The following is a 23,646-nucleotide window of genomic DNA, read 5'->3' as shown; positions in this document are numbered from 1 at the left end:
TACATACTATCTCCTAATGAATCTTTAATTTACTCACTCCTATGCCCTGTCACCATCACTATCCTGATGAGTGAAGCAAAAGTAGCCATACCAAGAGTTATAGAAACTGATTACATGAAGAATTTACCTACTCTGGATATTGTGGTAAGTTCCTCTGGAGGAAAGCATATGTTAGCTCAGTCCTAAAAGATGAATATTAGGCGCCTGAGAAAATCATGCGATAAGTGTAGATTTAAAATAAACAGCATGTGCAAAGGTTTCTAGGGAAAAGAATAAATTAAACATTTGAGAAACTAAAATAAGGCAAATATAACTGGATTGTGGAGAGTAGGCAGGAGATCTTAACACATCGACGGAGACTGGAGAAGTACAAAGATTGCAGAGGGCCTTGGGAGTTATAATGTGAATTTGGGACTTCATGTATATGGGATTCAGGTTGGTGGAAGATGTAAGGACCTAAAGAATAGGCAGCAAGAAAATTATCTCTATGTAAGCCTGAAAAGATCTCATAGTCTTCATCTGGTGAGAAAAGTCAATCTGATCAAAGGTCACTGGTAAATCTTTTAGAAGCAGCACACCTTCTTTACTTCTGCCTAACTTTCCAAGAACAACCCATCTTTGTCCCCCAAACACCTATGCCTATTCAAGAATTTTCCAATTACACTTGAGTCAGGAATCCTTCTCTGAAAGGAATCACTTTGCATGTATAGTTTGGTCCCAAACTCTTGGAACTTATGGCTGTTTATCATATCTTCCTTCTAAGAGGATGGATAGAAAGATCATTTATTGAAGAGTGAAAAAAATCTTAACATCATGTTGTTGTTATTGTTAGTCATGACCTTGCAGACTGTTTATAACAAGGGCAAGCCACTTAAGCTCCATGTTTTGATTTTTTTCCCTTGGAAGATAAGAGTTGAATGAGATAATCACCAATTTCCAAGTCTGGAATTCTGTAAATTGAAATAAACCAAAAAATGAGAATAGATGAAATTACATTTTTAAGGTTACATCTAATCCTCTAATCCCTATGATACTTAGTATAAAATAAATGAATAGGATGCCTGGGTGGCTGAGCATCTACCTTTGGCTGAGGTTGTGATCCCAGGGTCCTTGGATCGAGTCCTGCCTTCCGGGTCCCTGCAGAGCCTCTCCCTCTGCCTCTCTCTCTCTCTCTCTCTCTTTCATGAATAAATCAATAAAATCTTTTAATAAATAAATAAATGAGCAATCATGAAAAATTGAAATTACACATTTCCAAGTAAATCAACATTCATTCATGTAGAACAATAGCATTTAATCCATAAAGCTTGGTATCCAAACTAGATCTGCCACCTACCATTGTACTTATTCAACTGTTAAAATTCCATCTCCAGAAAGGTCTTGGTAATTAGATAGAGACATGTCCCAAGTTAATGCACTGAGGCAATTCATCTGGCTCCTGGAAGAAACTACATATCACAACATCCACACACGCATGCACACAAATACTTGTCAGAGACTAGATTACAGCTATTTTCAGAGACACAAGAGAAAGCAAGGAATGAAAATGATGGAAAAAAGAATAATGGAGGAGAAAGGAGTACGTTGCCCATTCTTGTTTTTACACCTTAAACTATTTTAAGTAATAACTTCTGACTTTACTCTTAATTTTCTTTTATCACCTCTTGACTTCAACTTAACACTGTCCAGTAGAGAATTATTCATTTCCTAAAGGATCCTAAGACTTAATTAATAGAGGAGCCAGCCAAAGGGATAAAGCCAGAGATATCAGAAGTAATTACAATTTAATGAAACAAGAATGAACAAATTACGGTAAAGCCCAGTAGCCTAGTAAATGACCTGAAATAAAAATTTGGTCATCAAGCTGATAACCTCTCTTCTTACCTCTCCCCTCAAAACACCGTTTTCCTTTGCTCTTTCCTGCTCCATCCTCTTCTCATTTTAGAGAGCCTGTGAGATGGTCATAGAATTACAAATAAAAATCATAAAAACATCCTTGTAGGTCTCAACCTCAACACATATTCACAGGGTAACTGTGACCTGTGGGTTGCAGTTGAAAATTAAAATTTAAGTATTTTAGAGTCAAAATTAACTAACAACCGGTTTGAACAAAAGTTTACTTTAATTGCAGATATACCAAATCTTTTTTGGATGATTTAGCATATTTTGAGGCCTACATGGAACTCATTAATGTCTCCTAAACAGTTTCCAGAGCGATCATCAGCACAAAAAACAAAAAAGCAAACAAAACAAAACAAAAACCCAACCACCACTGCAGTACATTTTAGCTGTGTAAATTCAGCTTCAGAAAATGTTTGAAATAGAGGGAATGTTTATAGTCCCGTGCTGTTTATTTTGATAAACACAATCTCTTTTTACACTGCAGGACGGAAAGAAAAGGGAGCAATAGCAGCAACAACAATAAAAAAAAAAAAGTGAGAGAGAATCTTTGTTTTAAGTCTGTTGCTATCAAATGTTAAAACAGAACAAGGAAAATTAACTCCCATCCCTCTCCTGAGAAGCAGCAGCAGGGTGAAACTAACTGGGAAGGCAATCACTGTCCTATTTGTACTTCTGCTGGGGCTAATGCCAAAACCTGGTCAAGTCCACCTCAAGCCCTTCTCTCAGAGAAGCAAAATCTTTCTGACACCAGTCAGGATTAACTGCATCACATGCTACAAAATATCTGAGGGGAGTGGGCATAGGTGAGTAAAATCTAGCTGAGGAGAGAAAAATTATCTAGTGCAGACCATGGCATTCTTTATTACAAAACTGGATAAAGAATCTCCATCTTTCAGTGAGCACCAAGACAATTTAACCTTGCATGTTCTTCTTATGTCTACCAGTTCATTGCCTATGTGGACATATTTGCTTTCACGGATAAGAAAACTGAGGCAATTAAGTAAGGGGTGAAGTTTTACCCCAAACTTCTCAACTGTCTAATGACTTGTGGCTTAAGAAACTAATCTGAGTCAATATTGCCAGATGAATAGTTACTTAGACAGCAGTATTTTCTTCTAATGACAGCTTGTTTTAGAAAGATGTTAACAGGAGTCTGATCACATCCTTGGAGAATTATATTTATTAGATAAAGGATGCTAAATTCCAGCAGGTTTGATAACAATAGGGGGGATAAAAAAAACAATGGAGGGGATTAAAAAAACAATGGGGGGGGGATAAAAAAACAATGAGAGTATATTAGGCTTAACTTAGAAATATGTTCGATACAATAAGTGAGATACAAAAATAAAATCAAAATATATTTGTCTATCTATCAATGTGTTGGGACTATGAAGGAATCTGCTAGAATGGCAAGAAAAAACAACTGTTAAAGTACACTGTCAATAACCTCATTAAAAACAGAAGGTGATTTAATGTGGGCTATAAAATTCACTTCAACACATGAGAAATCAAGAAAAGATAGATACAGATTCTAGAATATATGAAAAGACACGCAAAAAGTGGAGACCAATGCGAAATTATATATATATATGTGTGTGTGTGTGTGTGTGTGTGTGTTTATTTACATTTATGTATAGGTAGTACCTCTACACATATATACATATATACATGTACCAAGAATTTGTAATGACTAAATTTTTATATCTATGGGGAAATCCCTGTGCAACTACACATTAAGATATGTTTTCAAATTTTACGCTAAATCATCCTCGCTGTGCAGGCGTAAGGCCAGATGGAAGCTTATGGCTGCTATGTCAATACCTACAGAACACTGATGTCTTCTTAGCTAGTCCAAATAGAGCCATTCCATCTGCCATAAACACTGGGCCCAAAGGCCACATTTATAGATTGCACTAAAAAAGTTAAAATTATTTTTACAGAGAAGGCATTTTTATAGGTTCTGGGAAAGGGGGAACTCAATGTGTGTTCCAAAATACTTATTCTCCTGTGATTGTGAGTGCATTTTCATGTATGCATGTATAGGGAAATAAAATAACCTTAATAGGGTATTTTTATGGATGCCAGCACTAAATTAAGTATGCATTATTATTATTTCCCTGGGGGGTGAGATTGAGCTGACTCTCTTTAGCTTCTTCATTCTTCCTACAATGATGACTGGCTTTATTCTTTTTCTTTTTTCCCTAACCCACTTGATGATTTCCTTCTCCAAATGAAAAATATAGGATATTTTTTTGTCAACCTGCCAGAAGGTAGTCAAGGAGAAGACAACGAGTCAGATTGAAGGCAAAAACTGACTCCTGGTCACTAATTGTGCTAAAACCTACTTTGCTGTAATGCCTCCAGCCTCTAGGGAAGAGTAGGAACCATTGTCCTGTGGACTTCTTGCCATTTGAGGTGAAGCTATTATTACAAGCCCCATGTACTCAATACCCATCTGTGAAATACAGCGTGACTAAAAGGTAACTTCATTCAAATTAGTTTATATGAGCAGTCAAGCAGGAGTCCTAAATCTTTGCTCATATTTTTAATCTCTTGGTCAGGTAATATTTAAAAATATATTTAAACTCATTTCTTTTGACTTCTCAAATTATAAGCATGCATAATTAAACCAAAGGAAAGAGAAGAAATGAAGAGGATTATTAGATGCTTCTGTATTATTAAAAGGTACCAGATACTAGCTCATGTTTTCCTAGAATCATGAGAAACTCTGCAAGTGTAGTTGCAGGAAAACCAAGGAAAACCAACTTTGGTCCCATCTTTCCCTTCATCTCAACTTTAGTGTCTTGGCCACTGATTCTTGGTGGGTTCTTTTGTACAAATCAAATACCCCATTTGAAGAAATGTAAAACTATCAGATGTTATTAAAAAAAAGTAGGATGAATAACAACTTTAAATATTTTTAGTGCCATATAAATGCAAATTCTTCAGGAGTCATCCCACTATACTGTGTGAAATAGTGAGGAAGGGAGGAAACTACCTGGTCAGGTGAATGAGCAGACTTAGTCCTACAGAGGAGAAAGTCAGCAGAAAGATGTCAGGCCTGGTAAAACTGTGTGGTAGACATGTTGATGAGCTTTCCAACCATTCCTGTTGGCAGAAAGTTTATCACCCAAAGCTGATAGAACAAACAGCCTAGGTATCAAGTGACCTCAGCTAGAAAGACTCAAGGCTGACTGGTATGGACCTATGATCATACTAAAAAAGTTCTCAGATAGATTTTTCTCTACCAGAAACTTGGAATAAGGATATTGAAAAAGTCAGTTGGTTAGTTAATGGTATATCCCTAACTAGAAGGTCTTATACTCCTATCAAAGACAGAGCCATGATTAGTCAATGGCATACACCACAAACTGAATTCTGGGGAAGAAGTGCAAATCTAACTGCAGAGAGGCAGGAAAGGAAAGAATAGAAAACATGAACATGGCCATGTGTCTCTATAAAGCAGGCAAAATTGGGGCACCTGGGTGGCTCAGTCAGTTGGGCATCTGTCTTCAGCTCGGGTCATGATCTCCAGGGCCTGGGATCGAGCCTTAAGTCCTTGCTCAGTAGGGAGTTTGCTTCTTTCTCTCTCTCTCTCTCTCTCTCTCTCTCTCTCTCAAATAAAATCTTAAAAAAAAATAAAACAGGCAAAATATAGTTTTAGTTTCTAACTTTCTACTTCCAGTCTCACTGTAACATGGATGAATTAATTTTCTTCCTCAGAGTCAACTGGTGTTTGCTTAAATTAGCACCCTTTTTATAAGATATTTAAAATCAGTTTATTTGGACCTAAATATGCCATGTCTATAACATGGGTACAGCCTTCTCTTAATGCTTTTTGCACACACAGTCTACACACTACCATGTGCGTGTAAAATACTGCAACCCAGCTCTTTTGTGTTCCCTCACATTGGCTTTAAGTTTATTAAAAAGAGCCTTCTATATTGGGACATACTACAGACCCTAGCATTCTTCTAGGAAAACCAACTGCCATAATAAATATGAATTATTTGACAATCATCTCTGTTGAATTCTTTTCAGTCAATGGTAGTTGCTCACTAAAATATTAGAGCATAAACATTCCCTCAGTGTAGTCTTCTTCTAACAAATTTTACTTGGGATTGGATGAATATGGAAGGCCCAATACCCAGTACTTATTATTCCACCTCACTTATAGGTCTTATAAACAAGAATTTCATTAAGGAAGAACCTATGTTACTTGGAGAAGCACCCAGAGGAGCTGGTTTGATTATAAGTCAGGACTAAAACATAATCTAAGAAAGTAAGCCTACAGATAGACAAGTACACAAACTTTGGAAGCTTTCTGAAAGCTCTGTAACTTGGCTATGTTTACTCTTAGCATTGCTTACTTTTTCTTTGGAGAAATTAAAAGTCAAACTCTTCAAGACAAGAGAGTCTGCAGTACCTGCTTATCTTCAAGGATAAAAGGAAGAAGTGGTGCTGGTCAAGATCAATTTTATAGAAAAAGAAATTTGAAGACACAGATGATAATGATAACAAGGTGTGTGTGAGCCAGTGAAGGGAAAGACTGAGGCACGAAGACAAGGAGAAATGGGTGAGGGAGGGAGACAGACCCTCTGAGGCTTCTAACTCCAGATTTCATCAACATCTGCAGGATACTCAGAAGCTACAGGAATCTCTAAGAAGCTAAGGTGAGCCTCTTGCTCCTTGTTTTTCCAAGAGATAGGAACTTTTTTATTTTTATTTATTTATTTATTTATTTATTTATTTATTTATTTATTTATTTATTTATTTTTATGATAGTCACACAGAGAGAGAGAGAGGCAGAGACACAGGCAGAGGGAGAAGCAGGCTCCATGCACCGGGAGCCCGACGTGGGATTTGATCCCGGGTCTCCAGGATCACACCCTGGGCCAAAGGCAGGCGCCAAACCGCTGCACCACCCAGGGATCCCGGAACTTTTTTAATTGTTAGAGAAATTCCAGACATCTAGTCTCCAAATCTCCATTATAAGAGAATGCTATATGAAAGTCATCCATTTCTTCCTGGAACTACCTGACTATAATGAGTACATGTTTGAAATGTATGAAATTTAACTTTCAACCCCATCAATGACTGATTCATGTGTTTCAAAATATTTCTGAAAAAAAAAATTTAATTCAAGTTGCAAATGATAAAGGCCAGGTGCCCCTACCTGCACAAAGCATGGGGCATCTTTTGTGTTACCATCTTGGGAACACCAGAGTTTGGAAAAAGCTAGAAGCAATAGTTCCACTATGGGTAAAAACACCTTAATTTCACTGGAAGCCAGATAACAGAAATTTAGTTTTCCCTAAAGACAATCCATTAAAAATACCCATACATATGAGAGAAACATTTTACACTCCACACTTATTTATAATGCGAGTGCTCAACATTGATTCACTAAAATCTTTCCAAAACAAACTTTGAGGGAAATGCTTTGTTAAATTCTGTTTCCTTGAGATATGATGTTCCTTAACCACCAATGGCCTCCAAACCTGGAGAGGGATTGATTGGTTGGAAGTAGTTAATACTGGTCCACACTTTTCTGGGAGAAGCTAACCTGTCAAAAATCCTGAGCGCAGAGATTTTTTTCTTTTCCTCCATGTTTGGTCCAACAAGAGGCAATGATATGGATAAATGTTTTGTGTTGCTGCTCTAAAAACTCAAATTTTGTCCTCAGGAGGGCTATGCCCATTTGGACAGTGGGAGAAATGTAGAGTGAAGACAAACTCATGATAACACTCTCCCTAAAGTCCTCCAACTTATCCTTTGCTGGCCATTAGCATGATCTTTGGAAAATTCATTCACTTGCTTGTTTTTCTGATTTCCCAATTTTTCCCAAAATTCAGGAAAAAAAAAAAGAATCATTTTATTTGACACTACAGAGTCTATAGTATTACGGTGTGTCTTTATATGAATTTGAAAAGGTAATTTTGGATTACTAATTAAATTCTATAAAATACATGCAGCCATAGGATAAAATTAGTTACGGAATATCCATTAAGAACAATGACTAGGTTAACCTAATATGCTTTCAAAATTAAAGAAAAAAAAAAGCAGAAACTTACACGTAATTATTTGAGATTAAGAAATAGATACTCCATAACATTTGGTGCAGTCAAACACAAAGCCATATTTAAGTCCAGAATTATGAATTCAATTAATAATTAAAGGATTATGCTCATAGGGAAGGTATATATAAAGCAGTAAATGGCTTTTTCAGGTGATTAAACATCTAAATGATGTTTCACACCAAAGAAAAAAGAAAATTTATTGTGACTGTAGTCCTTAGCCTGAATAATATTCCTCCAACACAATAAGAACATAATTCAATGAAACTAAAATAGCAGAAGAGAGAGTGAAGTTCCTTTTGCTCATGAAGCTCTGAATGGCTGGCCTGACTGCTTTCTTCAAATTACTAGGAATATCACAGTGACTGCAAGTGAGAGGTGAGTGGAAGAATGAAGTGTGAGCAGGTATGAAAATGGAATAATTATGAGAGGCTGGATTAAAGAACTGAATAATTTTCAGTCAAAATGATCTCTATAGAGAGGCGGTGATATAATTAGACATTTTAAAGCCAATAAGAATTTCAGGGTCATCCATGAGTGGGAGAATGCTTGCATTTTGTAAGCTAGCATCAGCTAAATCCTTCTCTTGACATAGTACAGCAACTATTCCCCCATCAGCCCTCACAGGATACAAATTGGACAGTGTACTAGTAATTACTGATGAATGCGAATGTGCCGTTCAGTGAAGAAACGTTTTCAGAAAAACAGAATGAAGTAGATGGAAAAGGTATTCTTATCATCTTTGAATAGATATATACAAAGATACACTGTGAATACTACAAAAGATGTGAGGAGGTAGGTGTTCGGTAATGTGATCGTAAAGCGTCATTTATAGATTTTTTTTTAAAAGCTCTTATTGTATCCTGTAAAGTCAATTGTAGAGAACCAACAATAAATACACATTACAGCTATTCAAGGCAGTATGGATGCTAAATAAATACATTCTATTCACTTGAAGACTTTGGTTTTTAAAAATTGCTGTAGTTGGAAACTTAGAGTTCACATAATAAAGATTAGATCTAATAAAAATTAAACACTGAGCGCCTTTCAGTGTCATAATAGGTTTTCAAAGGCAGGCTTAATTTTATTACAATTTCCTGGAGAAATATCTATATATATTCTCAGAAAAATTAATACAGATATACATATGTAGTACTAGAAACATACCACTTTGGCCATAGTTGGTCTAGCATCCTGGCTTTACTATTGTCGCTCACTCCTTTGTGCATTCTCTCCTCACAGCCAATCCAACCCATCACTTGCTAGTTCTCATGTATCCTGGCTCTCAGGAGCACCACTACTCTCAGCCTAAGAAAAGGTCCCCCTTTTACAAATCTTTCTGCCAGAAGGGCGGGACGTGTTCAAGAATTGAAATGAGTTTTCTGCACTGGCCTAAACCCTGTATGTTCTTCAAAGGAATACAAATAAAAATCACAATCCAGAAGAAATGGACATTTTATACTTCTAAGTTTTCGTCGCAAAATTCATTGACTATTTATTATGTCATGTACTACTTCAATAATGCATTATATCAACTTCGGGAATATGTCCCAGCTCTGAACATGCTCTTTCTCAGAGCTTTGCTGGTTATCTCAACAAGAGAACAATGTTAAGCATTGAAAAGGGGTAGACTCTCCAGAAATACTGCCAATACATGAAGGTACTCATAGTATTGCCCAGTGTCCAGAGCTTGGTCCTTCCAATTAGATAATAACACCACAGTTCTTGACTCTACTCAAGACAAATGGTCTCTCAAAATTTAATCTTTCTTGGCCCATAGGGATTGTTGTGGGAATTAAAGGAGATGTCAGTAAATACTTTATCAGAAGGCACACTACAACCCTTAGTTTTCATAGCCTCTTTTAGGAACTGTAGGGATGCTCATTTCACAAAGAGTGGTTAACTTCTTGCTGTGGTTGTATTCACAACTGTCTCTCATTCTGCTGCCAGGCATGTTTGGTGCAATTTGATTCTAGTGATGAAAGTACCAAAGTTAGTAAACGATTTTATTTTTGATAACAAATTGGAGAGGTCTCAAGGTTTATTTAGGTCTAAGAAAGTTACCTTCAGGATGCTACTTTGAAAGGGAATAAGAGGGATTGTTATAAATACTGCACTGAAAGTTCCCAAGGCCCTGTCCCCTCCAAGGGAGAGTGTCTCACAGTAGATATAAAGATCACTTATCTATATGTGCTGGATTCAAAAGGATGAAAACACTTCTCCAATGGAGTGCCCTTGAATTTCCAAATTGTTTAAATTATGGAAAATGTCAGAAGAATGTTTCAACAGAGAAAGTAAAATCGAAAACCCAAAAGTATGCTTAAAAACAATCATTTGGAGGTCCAGAAAAATCAACTCACTCCATTAGTGGTTTTTAAAACTTTTCATGTGAATCTGTATTTGGAAATGTTCTGAGGCATAGGAGGAAGCTCAAGGGAGTTGGATATATTAGGTTGCGTATGGTGCCCTACACAAGCAGTACATCTTCATTCAACATTTACTAGTGGTGTAGCATGCCTCACTGCAGCGTTGGGACTGGGGTCCAGTGTGGAGAGCTGCTCGTCCTGGGAAGTGGGGCAAGGCCAGAAAGGGGACTGCCCCCTTGTTCATCATGCAAAGCACATTTGTGGGAAACCTGGTGCTAACCAATTTGTAGATGGCCTGCTTCTGGGTAGGGTTTCCTACATAGCAGAGCAGCTCCCCCATGTGATCTATTGAAAGTCAGCCCTAGACACAAGGGTTAAAAAAAAAAAAAAAAGAAAAAAGAAAAAAAGGAGCCAGACGTTGCTCTGTATTAGATGGCAGTAAGAGAGCATTAACAGGAATAAAACAGAACAGGAAAACATCCCTCTGCCCTTGAAGCATATATTCACCCATGTGCATGCTGTCATGGGATGGAAGCAATGGTCTGTCAAATAAGTGGGGGAAATATATATTGTTCAACAAATAACACTAGAAAAAGTAAGTAGCAATTTGGAATAAAATAAACTTTAATTGAAACCTCATATTTTACACATATACAAATCAAAGATTCAAAGATACAACATCAAAGATGTAAATGAAAACATGCTAGAAAAAATTCTGGAAGAAAATCTGAATAATTTTAGAATGAAAAAGTCTCCTGTAAGTATGAAGCCATATATAGAAGTCATAAACTTGAGTAATAAATTAGCCTATATAAAAATAAATAAAGCACTTTGCCTTGGAAAAGTCATCAAATTGAAAGTCAAAAGACAAAGCAAACATCTAATTTTTTTATATGTAAAAGTCACCTGAAAATCAATAGCAATAAGACCAATAACTTAGAGAAAAATATAACAGTGGATTCTCTGTAGTTTATGGATATAAGAAACATTATCCAAAGAGCTGCAGTAGAAATTATGAGAATTAAAGATGAAAGCAAAGCATTATATGTTCTCATTCATGTGGGGAATATAAATAATAGTGAAAGGGAATATAAGGGGAGGGAGAAGAAATGTGTGGGAAATATCAGAAAGGGAGACAGAACGTAAAGACTCCTAACTCTGGGAAACGAACTAGGGGTGGTAGAAGGGGAGGAGGGCGGGGGGTGGGAGTGATTGGGTGACGGGCACTGGGGGTTATTCTGTATGTTGGTAAATTGAACACCAATAAAAAAATAAAATAAATAAATAAACATTAAAAATTATTAAAAAAAAAAGAAAGCAAAGCATTATACACACACACACACACACATTAATTTACACTTGAATTGATTGGCTTTATGTCGTCCTTTACTCTGACAAAATGAGATTTTTCTTTTTTTTTTTTAATTTTTTTTATTTATTTATGATAGTCACATAGAGAGAGAGAGAGAGGCAGAGACACAGGCAGAGGGAGAAGCAGGCTCCATGCACCGGGAACCCGACGTGGGATTCGATTCCGGGTCTCCAGGATCGCGCCCTGGGCCAAAGGCAGGCGCCAAACCACTGCGCCACCCAGGGATCCCCAAAATGAGATTTTTCAAAAGCAGATACTGATTTAATCATTTCGAGGATTTCAGATTCTGGAGAAATAATTTAAGGAACTTAAATACCTAATTTGGCTTCACTTTTAAAGTATTGTTCTTTAACAAAAGTTGTTTTATTCTAGCAATCTACTGGAATAAGCAACAGTCATAAGTAGAGAAGAATCTTCAATATGAGAACATATTAATACCTTTCTCTTTTGGTATACATTTGAACTATAGACCATATTCATTTTTGTATATGTTAAAATACCAAAAAACCCACCAAGATTATAGGAAGCCACTTTTAAGTGGTCTCCTGTCTTTTAGTCAAACACAATATAAAGATTTTACTTCAGTTGCATCTCATTTAAAATAATTGTGATGGACAGGGCACCTTGTCATCTACAAAGACAATAAAATAACAGCACTGGTTAGTATTTTTCAGTTCATTTGTCTAATATACATTTTATTTCTCTAATTAATAAAAGAAAACCTTAAGTGGGGATTCCAGTTATTCTCATCAGCGTTAATTTTCTATTTTTCATGAATACAAGTCTCTAAAAGTCATAGACTACAATGCTATTTGATCAAAAAGTTTCCAATTGAGACATATATACTAAGTAAAGCCTCAAATACCAAGGATACAGGCAGTTGCTACAAGAAACTTCGATTCAGATTTTATAAATCTTTAAGCAAAATGCAGAAGAAACATGTGTATTGCAGTATTTCAAAAATGAAAACCCTAAAACTTATCAAAATCTTACATTATAGATCTATGGCCTACGTCTTATTACATTCCCCATAATACTTCACATTAGCAACTTTGGAAATAATGAAAACCCACCAGCCTCATGAATACCCAGGATTCTTGATACTGCAAGTGACAAAAGCACAATTCAACCTATCTTTAAAAAGAAGAAGAAAAGGAACGTTTGGGGCACAATTGCTTCAGAAAGGGCTGGATCCAGGAATTTAAGAAATGTCGATACTCAAATTAGCTCTCTCCATAACAAAATTTGTTGGATTTGCTAGGTTCTTAGGTTCTGCAGCTCCCCACTGTACTCTATCAGGTTTTTTCAACACAGGCACTGACCCTATCTCAGTTGGACTCGTGAGATGTTAGGTCTGAGTCATAAGCTGACCCCCAAGGGAAAACTGAATTTCATCTACTAGAGCAGAGGAAGGGGTGGTTTCTCATGAGTAATTTGAGCTGCTGTTTTCAGAACAAAAGTGAATGGATGTAGGACAGGCCAAAGTCTTTCCTTCATATCTGAATAATCCTTCTAGCCATATTGCTCTATATGCTTCCTATTCTTTTTCATCCACACTTTGTCCTGAAACTCATCTATTCTCTCTGCTACCCATTGTTAATATCTCTCTTCTAGATGATCAGGAAAGGTATTTAACTGCTTGTCTGGACCCTAATCCTGTTTTCTCTTACATAAGACCTCCTCCCTATATCCAAAGTGACTTACTTCAAAACACAGACCCAACCATAGCGCTATTGATAATTCAAACTCACTAAATGTCTGTTACCACATCTCAAATATCTGACGTCTTCATTCTACCTATTACATTTCAATATTTGATCTCAGGAGATAATCTTGCCTCATGACATAAGAACAAAATAGAAGAAATAAATTATGCGGGAAATGATCCTTTTCTTTAACAATAATTAAATACAAAAATCTGATATGGGGCTGATTCATTGTTTTCCTCCTGGTAATGTGCTTCCCGTACAACTAAATGGAATATTTGCACAAAGATCATTTCACAGATGTGTTAGAATAAGACACTTATAGGACTCATAATAAACAAAATTCTCCAAAGGTTAGCCTTAAATATTGATTTTTGCTCTACAGTGTGGAAGTGTCTCAAAGTTTGAAGTTTTTTGGCTATTATCAGCTTCTATATCCACCACCACGTTTTCTATTTATTTATATTTATATATATATATATATATATATATATATATATATATATATATATATATATAAACATGCTCCCATGGTTTAATAATGTTGGTTTAACACCTATGCACAAAATAAAACCATAATATTATATTTTATAGAACAGCTTTGAATTGGCTAAGTGCTTAAAGCAATCATATTTTCCCTCTTTTCTCAATAACCTAAAAACACAAAGGCAGCATCTATACTTAGCTTGTAATAAGTTCATTTTTTAAAAATGAGCTTTATGAATGCCTAGTGGTGTCGGGCACCATTAATTTTGTTATTAAGATGGTTTAGTATGTGCCTAATCTGACAGTATACTCCAAGGAGATCAAAAAAATCACACTCTGGTCAAGGAGATTATACAAAGCGACATTACCACATGGCAGTTTGTCTCAAATCTATTTCACTTAAAAACACTTTATGAAATATCCATAAAATCTAGAAAGCCCTGAAGTAGGAACAATAGATTATATAAAGAGAAAAGATATACTTGGGGAACTTGTGAAACAGATTCTTTAGTGTTTTTGCCTCCTGTTAATATATTGACAATAATAAAAAATCATGGCATTTTCCTGCAATTTTGATTTTGTTTACATCTTTGTTATTTAGTGGGGGCAAGACGGTGGAGGGGTAGGGTCCCCAAGTCACCTGTCCCCACCAGCTTACCTAGATAACTTTCAAATCATCCTGAAAACCTACAAATTTGACCTCAGATTTAAAGAGAGAACAGCTGGAATGCTACAGAGAGAAGAGTTTTTGCTTCTAACAAGGTAGGAAGGCCAAAAAGAAAAAGAATCTTTGTTATTTAGCATACCATTTTAGTAATTAAGGGCATGAGTTCTGAAGTAAATGGTTTCAAATGCTGACTCCAGCACTAGTTTCTTTGAAACTTACTTTTCTGTGCCACCACTCTGATCACTAGAATAGGGATAATACTATCTACTTCATGGGGTTGCTGGAAAGTTTACATGTCATCGCAGCTCACCCAATATCAGAAGAGATTTCTCAGACACTAAATACAGTATCAAACCAGAATATCAAATAAAGGCAGAGATAGAGGCTTCACGTAAGCTGATATGCTGCATTAATCTCAGAAGCAATACTAAACACAATAATGTGCATTGAAAAAAGTAATATATACATATATATATTACACTATGACCTCATGAGAGACCCTAATATATATAATATATATATATATATATTATATACATATATATTATCATCAGTGTGTGTTATCACAATGTGAGGAACAACGTTTTTTGAAATTCTCTGGATTCGTAAAAACACCTTGGATACACATATCCAGTATCTATTCTTCTACTGTGTTCCGTACCTCATCTCCAGTTTTCAGAACAGTAATGAAAGGATTGGCTCTAGGTAGGTGGCTAGACAAGTCCCGGGTCTTATAGCAAGAGGAAGAGAGCAAGGATTTGTGCAGGTGTGTGAGATCCGAGGTTTAGTGATAGGAAGCTGATGGGTGTTTTACCTGTTGGCTCAGTTCCGTGGTAAACTTCTCAAGACAGATGAGCTATTGGTTGCTTCATTTCTGATTCCTCTTCCCCAACAACAACAACAAGTTACTTAACTCTGCATACTTGAACACTCAAAGAATCTGTGATTTTCTGAACTTTTCATCATCTTGGTCACAGAATGAGAAACTAGTAACTATAAATTAATAAGATATTTCTATAGTTCCTAAATGTCTTACATTCTGATGGAACAGCTCAAAAAGACAGACTTTATGTTTCTAACATCACCAACATAAAAGCACCCAGTAGAACTTTGGGAAGGAAACAATACTACAAAACTTTTAGGTAGAAATCATTAAGAAATAATTTTGGTTTTAGACTATGAAGATCTATACAGAAGTCACAGATTTCAATAACATCTTCATGTTATTTAAATTCAGTATCTATTTGAATCAATTCTTGATTTCCATTTTTCTTCTATTTTTAACATGGTGCTCTTAAACGTCCACATAATCTTTGAAGTACTTTTGTTTAGCTCAGAAAGGTACAGAAGCTTTTAAAATAAAACACGAGTAGCTTGGCAGACTTCATAGGAATATTTATTGTTAAAAGATCTATTTTCAGAAAGTATTAGCTTTGCCATTTCCTTCCGATTAAAATAAAATATAATCATGTAAGGTAGAATTTGTTATCCCTTAAAAATTAACTTTTCTTTGTTCCTCATTTGACTCTCATTTGCCCTCTTTAGCCTGTTCAACAATTTCATCCAGGAACATCTGCTTCCCTCATCAAGCGAGGATGCACACATCAGATAATCCCTCTACATAAGCCTACTGCACATGCTTATCAACATAAATGTGAAAGTATAAACAAGAAGTTAAAAATTTTCAGACAACATTACTCACTGAACAGACGTGAAGTCACCCAGATATTCAAAATATATTCTTTTGTGAGGTTAGATATGGGAGATATTTTATGCCCTTTGAGGTGGTTCTTGTGAGAAAAAATTTCAGGAATACAGGGAGTATAGGCCAAAGCACTACTGACAGAGCTGAAGCAGCATAGCACTGCAAGTCTGATATACTTAAACCAAATATTGCCAGGTGACTTTGACTCTCTTTAGCTCACGGGGCCTAGGTTACCTTATCTTTAAATTACAGATGATAATGCCTCCCTGTGACAGATTGTAATTTCCAAAAAGGGCCACAACAATATTATTTTTGATCCTATGTGCTCTTCTAGAATTTTGCTCTTCCCAACAAAGAAGTAGTCTTTTTGTCTTCCTCTTGAATCTGCACCAAATTTTTTGACTGCCTTTCTGGATAGAGTGCAATGCAGACCACATCATGTAACCTCTGAGGTCAGGTCATAAAGGGTGATAGAGCTGTCACCTGGATATTTCCTTTAGAGACATGAACCGATGGCTCCCTGGGCCATTGTATAAGAAGTTCACCTCCCCTGAGTTGAGAGAGATACCACATGGAGAGTCCACCTAGAGATAGGGCAGCTTGAATCTTCCCAGATAAGAATGAAGTCTTTGGACTATGACCTCATGAGAGACCCTAAAGACCACCCAGCCCAGCTGACCTTGAATTTCTAACCTCTCAGAGACCAGGAGACATAATAAAGGAATATTACTATGTTCAGCCTCTCGGTTGTACAGTGATTTGTTACACTGCAATAGATAATTAATGCCCTATTATTTGCAAAGATTAGAAGGCATATTTCAATACTTTGTTAGAGTAGGTTCTCAATAAAAAACAGATGTTTATTAATATATTTATTTACTTATGCTACATGCATTTATAGACTATCTTTCCATTCCGTCCCTAATAAATTAGAAGGAAAAATACTTGTCATCTTCTGTAATAAATTTTTCTATTCTCTGAAATTCTCTTCCAAGCATAATTTTTGTAAAGGATAATAAAATATTCAATGAGGAAAGGCACAGACCTTTTTCTGGTGCCCTTTCTTTTTAATATACCTCGAAAACGGAACTGAATGAATAAATTATGCCTCTATCACCAACATTATTTTCTCTTCCATTATTTCTCACATCCTAAATCTACAAAGTGAGTTAGTTTTAGAGCGAGGACTATAGTAAGTGTGGCAGCACACCAAATATAATTAATTAGAACATGCTTAATAATAAAAATTATAAATCATAGCATTCTATGATTAAATAAGTAATCATTTCCTAGCATAACAGACCACACACTGGTGCAAAAAATGACAAGGTTATATAGCCAGGGGAACAAAATTGCCTCTGGACAGAGACCAGTGTGTACCCCAGCAACCTGGAGCTTAGTTGGACCTTTAGAGAATAGGCAAAACTTAATGCATTAGGCATGCTAAATGGGGCTCCAGCCAACAAACTGCACCCCCTAAGAGATGGGAGAAAGGGGGGTTTTGTTGGCGAGTAAGGGAAGAGAGAACTTATCAGGGAAGAGGGGATTGCAAAGCAACATGACAAAATAGCCCAAGAGGCAAAAACAGTAAAAATGTCAATGTCTAAACTTCAACATCAGATTGTTTGCAAGTGTATTATCTCCTTCCACTTCCACACTCGGTAAGGTCTGCTGCATATTCCAAGTGCCAACCAGGTAGTTTGTCAATTTCGGATTCAGATGCTGACACTAAAGTGGATGCTACAGCAGGAACACAGATGCACAGGTAAGAACACCTCTGGCTACTTTTAGATATTAAATAGCTCCCCAATTCTTGCAACTGTCACTTAGCTCCTTAGCACTCAGGGAGCTTTCTCTGTCTACTCTTTCTCCCCCTTCTTGTTTATTTCTTTAAATATTCTTTTTATTTGAGAGAGAGAGAGAGAGAGAGAGAGAGAGAACACACAAGTTTGGGGGGGGGTTGGCAGAAGGAAAGGGAGCAGCAGACTCCCCACTGAGCAGGAGCCCGGATGTGAGGCTCCATCCCAGGACCCTGAGATCATGACCTGAGTCGAAGGCAGACGCTTAACCAACTGAGCCACCCAAGTACCCCTATTTTTATTGTTTTCAATTTAAATTTTAGTTAGTTAATGTACAACGCAATACTGGTGTTTGGAGAATTTAGTGATTCAGTACTTATATACAACACTCAGTGCATCAAAAGTACTCTCCTTAATACCCATTACCCACCCATCTCCCTCCATCAACCTTCTGTTCTCTATCAGTAAGAGTCTCTTATGGGTTGTTTCCCTGTCTACTCTTTAAAAGTAGTGGAACTATGTTAAAAATGATGGCATTCTAGTGATTTTTATTAGTAATAATGCTACCTTCCCAGCTACTAATAGTGACTGCATGTAACTAACACTAAAGAATGCATACTTCATCTCAACTTAAAACCCCCTTCCAAATAAAGCTGGAACAGTATCGTTCCCCCACAAACATGGCTATTTTTTGCTTCAAATTAAAAACTGGCAACCTTGAAGTGAGCTGGTATATATACTCAGCAACTGCTATAAAGTCAAATGATTTGGAGGAAGGAGCCATATTAAATTCTGCAATAAAGGACCGTGTTGCCACTATAATCTATCTCATGAGCATTGAAATCCATGTTTTAATTATTAGTTTATTTTAAAACTATTGGGAAAGATTTTGTGACTTTACATTCTGTTACTTCATAATTTACTTGGAGCTGTAGTTCTAAATAGCATGCAGTACTAAAAACCTTGTTTTGAAATTAGATATACCTCAAACCAGATGCTAGGTCAGCCATTAACTAGTTAGGTGACCTTGATCAAGTTACTAAATCTCGGAGACTTGATTTTTCTCCCCCCCTCTTCTAGGTAGACAACACCATTTATATCCAAGGGGTTGGTAGTGAGAGTTAAATGGGATGATTCATGCTTCTGGCCCAAAGTAAGCATTCAATAAATGTTACCTCTTAAACATTCTATTTTTAAAAGTTATTCTGCATGTCCACTATAATATCAGAAGAAGGTGGAACCAATTTCTCCTTATGACAAATCGAGACAACTACAACTTCTTGGAACATTTGATACTTGAAAATTATTTTCACATGCTTTATCCCACTAAGCTTCACACTGACCTCGAGTGCTGGATATTCCTAGGCTCTTCAGTTCAGAAATGAGAGAACTGAAGCAACTTCACTGAGGTGACTCACATAGTTAGCAGTAGAATCACAACAGGAACCTAAATCCCATGTTCCATCCCCTCATTTCCATAGCCGCTGTTGCCTTAACAACTAATCTCAAGGCATAAAAGACAGACCTGTGTCTCAAAGGTGTCCGTTTAAAGCAGCCCATGCTTATTTGCAGTCCCGACATCTGGATATCATTCCCAGGGCCACTTCAGCATAATCACACTTGCATTATTCCTTTCCCTACCCTTCCTCGCAGGGACCACATTTCCGTTCACGCATGTCTAGTATACTTACTTGTCTCTCCCTCCTCCACAAGCAGTTCTGCTTCCTGCATACTAGCTTTGGGGAGTATGGCTGCACTACAATAATTTGCAGAAGCTGGCTCTGTATAGCCCTCAAAGGCAAGAAGAAGCACACTGTGTATCAAAGATGATTCAGCTCCACAGAGGGCAGTGCTAAAGGTTATCTGATCATGTTGCCCTTCAGGTTCTGCATCTACTCTGCAAAACGGATCGGAGTGTTCCACTGAAATACTGGGTAGGCAATAGGGAGAGTGATGGCTAGGGAAAAGATGCACCAGCCTTATTAGGTTTAAAAAACACGAAACTATGAAACTTTATATCTCCTTTTGGATGAGGAACACAAGCTGACTTTTTTCAGATGGTGGTTTTGTTTTTTCTTGAGACTGTGTTATGGTGGGGTCAGCTCATTTGCTGACCTCTGTCTTCTTCACCCTGAATATTTCATCTTAAATGCTGGACTGATTTTCAAAAAGGTCCATAATCTAGAGCAGAGTTTAAAAGGTGAAGAGTCAAGGGTCCTTGAGGAATTTTGAGTAGGACAGTCAAGTAACAAGGGCACTGGGAGCTACAATTAAGTAGCCGTGAGGAACTGTAAGTAGTTGTAGAGATAGCAACCTGACAGCACTCTCAGAACTATGGCTGCAAAGCACTGAAGATTTTTCCACAAACAGATGGTTTCTACCTCACTAAGTTAAGTGGTACATGTCTCTTATGCTTTCTTATAAATGTATCCTATAATGTCCTTGACTCTCACTACGCCCAGAAGGATAATAGATAGTACTTCCAAACAGAAAGGCAGGCCCCCATTGTATAACAGCAATGCCTAAAGTGACTAATTGCTTATTATTTCTGATTTATTCCCTGGTTTGTTCATCATTCTTTACCATTTATGGAGCAGAGCAAAAAAAAAATTGGAAATCTCTTCATAACCTTATTGTGCAGAGCTAGTGATAACATAGGATTCATTGCCAATATCATCTCTCACAGGCATGCATTCCAAGAACCTCCCACACAACACTCTACATCTTTATGTGAAGCCAATTGCTGGCTACAATGGCAAAATCTTCAAGATAATGAAGACAACCGGGGTCCTTAAAAACCTTTTAATGATAGTCCAGGCTTGTTAATCCAAAAAAGGATTTAGACACAATAGTCATGGTAAGAGAATTTTAAACTATAAAACAAGTCTTCCCATTTTTAATAAGTGCCATCAGCTTCAACCAAGCTTCCAAAGCCAAATAGTCAAAAGTTTGAAGTCAATCTTGATTTCTCTCTCCTACCATCCATCAAATTCTTAAAGATTTTTAGTTGTAACTCCAAAACCCAATCTCCATCCCTGTCATGCCATCTGCACGGCTTCTAAGAGTATCCAAACTACCACCACAGGCCTGAACTGTCTCAATCTATTTGTTGACTGCCACCTCACTACTATTCATTTTGTGCACAGCAACACTATTAAAATCCATGCTCTTGATCCTGGCTTCCTTGCTTTTTGAGGTATGGCCCCTGCTTCTGTCTAATAGTTTCCCTGGCTGTACTAACTTTTGAAATCTTTTTTGAATACTTGAAATCTGTACTTGCCATGTAGTTTCTTATCATGCCTCTATCTCTGCATGGCTGGCTTCTCTATGTGAGTCTCCTCTTAAAACATCTTCCTCGAGACCTACCCCTGGCATAGTCAGGATGACTACATAAGTCATCCTACTCTCAATTGTTCTCTTTTATGTTTGCCACTACACTTATTTTCTGACGTTTTCTAGCTTATTCTACTTGGTCGTTGTTGGTGGTCTCTGCCACTTACAGCATAAGTTCTATAAGTTCAGAGAGTCATTTTGTTTACTGGCCATGACCAGTGCTTGAGATCATTCATAGCATATAGTAATCATTAAGTAGTTTTCTGAAAGCATGGATGAATGGAAGTGACCTATGAGAAACTATATAAAAAGTAAAGGAGAAATAAAAAGATATGTCATAAACTTTTTCATCATAAATTCAAGATTTAAAATAGAAACTTTTATGGTATATTGCCAATATTTTATGAAATATGTCAGTATCTCATTTGTCATTTTATGTATACATGTGGAAGAGAGGTTTTACTCTTTGTGCTTTTCTGAATTCTTCTTCACATTCATTAATTGCTTATTAAGGAAGTAAAGTTTGATTGCAAGCATTACCAAAGATAGGCTGAGTTGGGCCTGGATTCTTGATAAGACTTGTAAAATGCAAACATATTGGAGAATTCCAACACATTTTTAATAATCCTGTTCATTAATGTCCTCTAATCAAAGCAGAACTTGTTACTTAAATAAGTATCTTTCAAAATTGAAAGGTAAATAAGATACTGCATTTTTTCTCTCTCATGTTTTCAAACAGGTGGCATATGTTCCACTTGTGAAAGTGAACAGGTATGCCAACAGTTGCGAGTGAACTAAATGGCCTTATAAACTATCAGGCGACATTTAAGGGCATTCCACTGTATAAGGGTTTTCACCCTGGAATTCAAAAGAACCCAAATTGTACCTAGTTTGTTCTCTTTGCTTCTCCTATTCATGAAAACTATTTCTTTACCTGAAATTTCCTGAGCATGTCTTACTAGGGACAACTACAAGTTTGTCTCTTTTCTTGATGGCATTGGATATCTTACTTAATTTTGAATAGCCCTTAATATATGTCCCAGATTTTAGCAGAGCCACTAGGCCGAGCACTGGTAGATCTGAAAGGTGGTATATGTTGCAGTGGGAAGAAGGTCACTTACAAGGTCAAAGAGACAAATGTCTCCCCCAAATTGGCTGATTACTAGCTTTGCAACTAGATATTATACTTGTTCAAGTCTCAGTTTTTCACCTATGAATTAGTAACTAATCTTACAAGGTCATGGTAGAAATTAAATGAGATGATAGGTGTAAGACTGTCCTCTACTCTCAATTTTAGTACTTACCAGCAGTGGGACATTGTCAATTCACTCATCAGGTCTGGATTTTAGTTGCTCACTTTCAAATTACAGCATTATAATGTCTCCATGTTCTTAAAGGGATCAGATCAAAAAGTCTAAGATACTTATACATACAAGCTTGATCATTCACATGGGAATGATCACATGTTCATTCACATGTTCAATGTTTCTGATAAATCCCTTCCATGTTAATTTGCTGTAATATCATCTCTGCTTTACCATGTAAAAGTGCTAAAATTAAATCTGATTTCCTTGAGAAAGCCACCACCTTCTTTCAAATGCATCAAGTGCCAAGTCTGTTTAAAGCTCAGCACCCACAGTGTGTTATAATGTAGGAGGCAATGGTGGTCCTCTTGGTAATGTTCATAACTGCACACATACCAAGATTTCAAATCCCTAAATAAAATGTAAGAACTGAGTGACAGGCATTAAGTAGGACACGTGATGTGATGAGCCCTGGGTGTTATACTATGTATCGGCAAATTGAATTTAAATAATAATAATAAAAACAACGTTTTGACTTTAATGTAGATCATCTGCATTTTAAAAATCAATCTGGGAAATAAGATACTTCAGCAACATGAAGACTCTCACCTTCTCTAAGTGTTCAGCCAGCGACATAACTACACCTAGATCCGGACCCAAGAGCCAGATGGATGGCAAAAGAGCTTTCCTCCCCACTTAAAAATCCCCTCAGCTTCCGTGTCACTTTTGCAATATACTCGAGCCCAACTTCACTTGATTCTTTTCATATTTTGTCATATAAGAATAAAACATAGATAAAGAAATATGCAGCTGAAAACGCATTTGTATTTTAATCGAGAACTGTGTGTTCAGGAATTAATCGCTCATGCAAACAGAGATAGTAATCAATCATAAGTGTTCCTTTATATCTGCAGCAACTTATTACAGAG

General features: G+C 36.6%; 1 long non-coding RNA gene across 1 annotated transcript; it reads right to left on the bottom strand.

Moving 5' to 3' along the window:
* Positions 1-1,117: 1,117 nt before the first annotated feature.
* Positions 1,118-19,538, bottom strand: LOC119877389. The gene is made up of 3 exons (XR_005375993.1): positions 19,424-19,538; positions 1,885-1,950; positions 1,118-1,178 (listed from the first exon to the last, which is right to left on the bottom strand). It is a non-coding gene; the product is annotated as an uncharacterized LOC119877389 (long non-coding RNA).
* Positions 19,539-23,646: the final 4,108 nt, after the last annotated feature.

Source organism: Canis lupus, chromosome 22, assembly GCF_011100685.1.
Source record: "Canis lupus familiaris isolate Mischka breed German Shepherd chromosome 22, alternate assembly UU_Cfam_GSD_1.0, whole genome shotgun sequence".
In the NCBI taxonomy this organism is placed as follows: Eukaryota; Metazoa; Chordata; class Mammalia; order Carnivora; family Canidae; genus Canis; species Canis lupus.
The sequence above is the reverse complement of the archived record's forward strand: the minus strand, read 5'-3'. Positions and strand labels throughout refer to the sequence as shown.